This window comes from Limulus polyphemus, unplaced genomic scaffold (genome assembly GCF_000517525.1).
Source record: "Limulus polyphemus unplaced genomic scaffold, Limulus_polyphemus-2.1.2 Scaffold330, whole genome shotgun sequence".
Lineage (NCBI taxonomy): Eukaryota > Metazoa > Arthropoda > Merostomata > Xiphosura > Limulidae > Limulus > Limulus polyphemus.
The window spans coordinates 653,639-660,284 of NW_013665940.1; the positions used below are offsets into that span (position 1 = coordinate 653,639).

Consider the following 6,646-nt stretch of genomic DNA (forward strand, 5'->3'; position numbering starts at 1 on the left):
AACACATAGATAAACATTTTTTGTCTCAAATGTATCTCATTGTTTTAATCTGTGCTTCATTATTTTATAAGGAGTATTGGCAATTCCAATAATGGTATCATAAGAATTCTGTATTTACAAAAGATTTAACAGGATGCGAATAATCAATCTGGTTGCCTAACAGATATTATATTTTTAGAAGGTTAGTATGTTTACATCTACAGCATACCAAGTGAAGCCAAACCGCTACTGTTGTTTCTTATGTTGCCCTCGAACAATCCAGTTTCTGTTTTTTACATTATTTATGAAAAAATCAATATACAGGTCAAAAGCAACGCTCAGTTATTTTAAGGAATGAACAAGTTATTAATTTTTAGCTTTATTTTTAAGTTAGAAATTTGTACATTAACTAAAAAATTACTTGCATGCTTAACTTTTTTTGAGTCATGTGATCAGTAACAGTTGGTGACGTAAGGCTTATAAATACTGTCAAGCAGACCTATGTTATCAGTACTAGCATAGTTATTCGTATCAGAATAACCCAAAGAGGGAAGAATAGTCCTCCAGGTGGCGTACTCATCATTGCCTTCAAATAAATTTAAGGTATGATATGAAAAAATAATTGCAGTTCAAAGATGTATGTATGTATTAACATTTTCTTTGCTAATTGTCTGTTGCTTAAATTTCCCCAGCAGATAGGCTGCATTCTGTAAGACTTGATATTCGCAGTAACATGGAGAAAATAACATTTCTTAAGCAGGGACAAAAAATATATATCTTGTATATGCTTGTTCACGATTAGACCTATGAAAAATGTAGGCTAAATGAACATTTGAAAGAAGCTCGCCGAACCCAGAGCTGATTCAGAATAGCTGGACAAGGGAGGTCAAGAAGTGACGCGTGAAAGAGTTAAACTCGCTTACTGGGGGCCTTGCCATATGGTCCGGTGATTAGTGCGTTCGACTTGCAACTTGTGGGTCGCGAGTTCGAATTCCGTGACAGAGCATGTTTACCCTTTCAGCCCTAGAGGCGTTATAATGGGACGGCCAATCCCACTAATCGATTTTAAATACTAGCCTAAGAGTTGGCGGTAGGTGGTATTGACCATCTGCTCTTCCTCTAGTCTATACTTTCAAAATTAAGAACCGCTAGCGAAGATAGTCTTCGAATAGCTTCTCGCAAAACTAAAAAAAAAACAAACAAATAATTTTATTGTTGTAGTAAGAAGTACATTGAAGTAATGAATTGTTCATATAAAACTTTCCATAAGTTTTATTATCTAAGGTTCAGGTTAAATTTTAGATACTTACTAAGTGTTAATGTTGCTCAAACGGAACTGTTATGTTGACTGTCTCGGATACCTACTAAATGTTAATGTTGCTCAAACGGAACTGTTATGTTGATTGTATCAGATACTTACTAAATGTTAATGTTGCTCAAACGGAACTGTTATGTTAACTGTCTCGGATACTTACTAAATGTTAATATTGCTCAAACGGAACTGTTATGTTGATTGTATCAGATACTTACTAAATGTTAATGTTGCTCAAACGGAACTGTTATGTTGATTGTATCAGATACTTACTAAATGTTAATGTTGCTCAAATGGAACTGTTATGTTGACTGTCTCGGATACTTACTAAATGTTAATGTTGCTCAAACGGAACTGTTATGTTGACTGTCTCGGATACTTATTAAATGTTAATGTTGCTCAAACGGAACTGTTATGTTGACTGTCTCGGATACTTACTAAATGTTGATGTTGCTCAAACGGAACTGTGATGTTAACTGTCTCTATTCTCTAAACATTTCACATTTAAATAAATGTTGTAGAGGTAATGATTACTCATGACATGGACCAGCTCGCGACTTTTCGATTTTGTTTTTAGAAACCATAGAACGTTCTTGGTTTCTCAAGACGGTTTTATGCGTTTGCTACTAGCGAAAGTTCTCGAAGCATTTAAGGTATTATTAGCAGCTTGCCCCACCAAGCGGCATTCCTACACACCAGTAGGCCACTGTCTTGAGTGAGTGTACAATATAATTTAAGTTATTGGTTGCTCGTTTCATAATTTTCATGCAAAGCTACTCAGTGCCTATCTGCGCATAGTTGTCCTTAAGTTTGAACTGACAGATTATAGGTAAGACATAGCAGAACGCACCGACAACTCTTAGACTGCTTTTGTTAGACGGAATAGTGAAATTTGACAGTCAATCTTACTGCATACCAACGGCTCCAAAAGGCAAAGCGTATTTTTATGTAATGGGATACAAACCATAAACCTTCTTTCTCGCTTATCCGGAGCGATACGTAGATTTTAAGTAGTAGGAAAATGTGTTCTATTGGCTACCATACCCAGTGTGTGTGAATTAGAAAATGCAACAAACTGTACATCGCAATGCGACAGTGTCTACCTCAGATCGAAATACAGATTTTATCTGGCTGACTACAATCGCTTCTACTTGTTATGTTGTTCATGATTTTTTTAATACCGCTATGTAACACTGACAACCGGGCTTGGGAATCCGTAGTGGGCACAGCATAAATAGCCCATTGCGTAGCTTTGTTCTTAACTATAAATAAACAACAAACAAAAACACTGACAAACCGTACATATAAAAATATCCCTGAGTCGAAAGTTACCCTTTATCGATATAACTTCTTCTGAATCATTCAAAATATGTTTTATGCTCGTTTGTGAAAAATTAAGTTACCTGAAGATAAAGGTATTTAACAATAAATACTAACTAACCGAAGAACAATCCTCGATCAATTTGGCTCTCATCTTCAACTATCCATTATAAGGAAAGTAAATTCATTCCTTGAACTTCACTGAAAGAACAATCCTAGATCAATTTGGCTCTCATCTTCAACTATCCATTATAAGGAAAGTAAATTCATTCCTTGAACTTCACTGATTTTTAAGCATGTATTTGACAACCTTGGATATTTAGAAATCAAGACATTAGATCCCTTCGCGAAATTTATTCATAACAGTTAGTGCAGCACTAAAATATTTTGACGCTATTACATATTTCTATTAAGAATTATAGTGCCCCCTTACGTTTGAAAAAAAAGAACTATAAAATATAATGCGTACTGCACGTAATTAAGCAAGATAACAGAGCGGTTGAACATCAGTTAGAGTTTATTTATAGAAATCTCTACAGAAAAATTACATTTGCTAATAAGACAAGTGAGCACACACAAAAAAAAAGTTGTACAAAATTCTTTTGTAAAATTTGTTTGTTTCAGAATTTTGCGAAATATCTACAACAAAGCTATCTGTTCTTAGTAGTTCCTAAGTTTGAACTGATAAATTAGTTTACTTGTTGTTAAACACAAAACTATACCGTGGGCTATTTTTGTTCTGCCCACCACGGATATCTAAACCATATTTTTAACGTCATAAGCCCTGATCCTTTCCGTTGATTCACCAGGAGGCACATGCTTAGAGGTGAGGCAGTTAGTCAACAACACACGTCGTTAATTCTCGGATTATTCTTGTCTGACAGAATATTGGGACTTGAACATTACTCCTATATCAGTACAAGTTTCTTAGCAACGGAGTGTGAACCGTAAATTCCCTGGCATCTAAAATGATTACGAGTGAAATAAAATTTTAAAAGACATTACCATGATGATATTCCCAAAACATGAACTGACATCTTATACGCTTGAACTAAGGTGTTGTATGGCCTACATGCCGCATGTTTAATGAAGGAGATGAACCTGATGCCATCCCAGAAACATGAACTAATGTCATATAATCTTAAACTAAGACGTGTTATACTACCTAATGTCGCATGTTTAATGAAGGGGATGAACCTGATGCCATCCCAGAAACATGGACTAATGTCATATAATCTTAAACTAAGACGTGTTATACTACCTAATGTCGTATGTTTAATGAAGGAGATGAACCTGATGCCATCCCAGAAACATGAACTAATGTCATATAATTTTAAACTAAGACGTGTTATACTACCTAATTTCGCATGTTTAATGAAGGAGATGAACCTGATGCCATCCCAGAAACATGAACTAATGTCATATAATTTTAAACTAAGACGTGTTATACTACCTAATGTCGCATGTTTAATGAAGGGGATGAACCTGATGCCATCCCAGAAACGTGGACTAATGTCATATAATCTTAAACTAAGACATGTTATACTACTTAATGTCGTATGTTTAATGAAGGGGGTGAACCTGATGCCATCCCACAAACATGGACTAATGTCATATACTCTTAAACTAAGACGTGTTGTACTACATACATGCCGCATGTTTCGGTTTTGGTTCTCTTCTAATTCTAAGATAGTAATTACTATAGAAAACTGCTGCCTTATTAACAGCTTTTTCAAGAAAGTAATATTTCTTCTATAAGTTTCAGTGAATGAAAGTGTGTCCAATGAGTTTTCTTGTAGCTTACTGCTAGAGCGAAAATCAGACCAGTACAGCTAGGTCTTACTAATTACACAATAATGAGCAAACTGAATTAATTGCAATTTTCTACATATTAGGTTTGGACTGGACATTACATACACGATTATATAATGGGAATACATGTACAGCAACACGTAGTTGTTTTTCATTCCCACATTTATTTTATAAACTGAATATCATTTCTGTCCAATGTTTCAAATTTTATTGTATGGCTTCCTAGGGATTCAATGATAGGCTTTAGGGCTTATAACACTTAAATTCGGGGTTCGGTATAGCATTGTATAGCTTTTTGCTTAGAAATAAATATATTGTCCGTTATTTTTCACAGAACTTATATCTGCGTTCATGTGAGATATTTCTAAACATTTCTTCAAGCTGCTATAAAACATTTTTTATATGTGAAACTATATTCATAAACTTTATTTATTACATATTAGCATTAACCCACCTACTTCCAGCAGAGGTCGCTAACAGTCCACTTGCACGATCCAATCATTCACATCGCAAAAACACAATTTAGCCATCAAACTAGTTTTCATGAACAATAACAGTCTAAAGTATTGCGATAGTTTTCTAAATACAATTATGGTTTCAATTTCAAAAATATCAAATAACACTGTCACCAATTCACAAATATGTCTGCAAACGTTGAAAGAAAACCCAAAACTGTATATTTTTGTATTCAAATAACAAAAATTACATAATAAAGAACACTCTATAGCCAAGTCTTGTTGAATAAAATCAAGCGTTAAGACTTGTATTTTAAAATAATTGACCGCTGTCTTTCAATGGCAATTGCTTACTTTTATAGCTTTTAACTGCAATAACTTGGAAGAGATAAGAGTATTCCTCCAATAGCAAAGCGATAGACTTGAGCGGATCTATTGATTGATGCTGCCGAATGCCCTCCGCAATGTGAACCTTGGACCTTCATTCGCAGCCCAGAACACAAATCACTGAGCCACAGTCGGCCCAAACTCCTATTTAGACGACCATTTTTTATAATAACCATATTATACAAATATAATAACCATACTAAAATAGCCATGCGGTTGGTTCTATAGTAGATATTATGAAAAAAATTGAAATTAATTTAACTTCTGTTTGGCAAGACGCTAGAAATTAAACAACATTCTATAGTAAACAGCGTTATAGTTATATTTGCCTCACCCTATACATGCTGTCTAGATTTTGTTTTTAAACCCGTGTTCGTTTTGTAAAGGCCTGGTATGGCCTGGTGGTTAGGATGCTCGACTCACAATCTGAGGCTCGCGTGTTCCATTCCCCGTCGTCTAACATGCTCTCTCTTTCAGCCGTGGGGGCGTTATAATGTGATAGTCAATCCCACTATTTGTTGGTAAAAAGAGTAACCCAAGAGTTAGCAGTGGGTGGCCTTGACTAGCTACATTCCTTCTAGTTTATCACTGAAAAATTAGGGACGGCTAGTGGAAATAGCCCTCGTGTTGTTTTGCGCGAAATTCAAACCAAGCCAAAAGGTTTTATAATCTCTGAAATACGATTTTTTTTTTGGCAGATATTTTCGAATCATTGGGAAAACACAGTAAGTGCATTTAAAGTTGGAAATTTCATAGATTGTTAAAAGTACAAGTACAGTACAAAAATCAATTTTAACACAGCAACTTTTTCCTAATTGAGGTGCCTGATGTTCTTTTATTTTTTTACTTTACAAGGACAATTTATGTAAATAAGAATTTATTGCTATTTTGTGCATGTGAGATGCTGTTACTAGGCAGAGTATTTGTTATTAAGCACAAAACTACAAAATAGGCTGTCTGTCCCCACCACTGGTATCAAAACCCTATCTTTAGCGTGATAAGCTCGGAGACTTACCGCTGAGCTACTGGGGAGCAAGCAGAACGTAAGGCTTCTACCCCTCAATAATAAAAATAATATTCAACATGAAAGCAATTAGAAAGTTAACCCACAACTTATTACCCACTAAAAATAGTCAAAATAGGAAAATGTTTAATTACACTTTTCATAATACATTTATATTATTAGGCCTATTATATTTTCAACACTAAAATAATTAATTAATTGTTTAGTCGTATTTTGTAAAGCAATACACATTGGACCATCTACTGACCGCGAGGAATCGAATTCCGAATTTTAATATTGTAAGTCGTTAGACTTACCACGTCCGACCGGGGGGACTGAAAATAGTCAAGTTGATTTAGCACTGTCTATTAATGTATT

General features: G+C 34.7%; 1 protein-coding gene across 1 annotated transcript in view; it reads left to right on the plus strand.

Moving 5' to 3' along the window:
• Positions 1-489: 489 nt before the first annotated feature.
• Positions 490-6,646, plus strand: part of LOC106457434 (multiple PDZ domain protein-like) — a gene marked incomplete at its 3' end in the record, with an annotated part of 26,527 nt that continues 20,370 nt past the window's right edge. Inside the window, exon 1 of the mRNA XM_013916847.2 lies at positions 490-582. The remainder of the gene's footprint in view (positions 583-6,646) is intronic.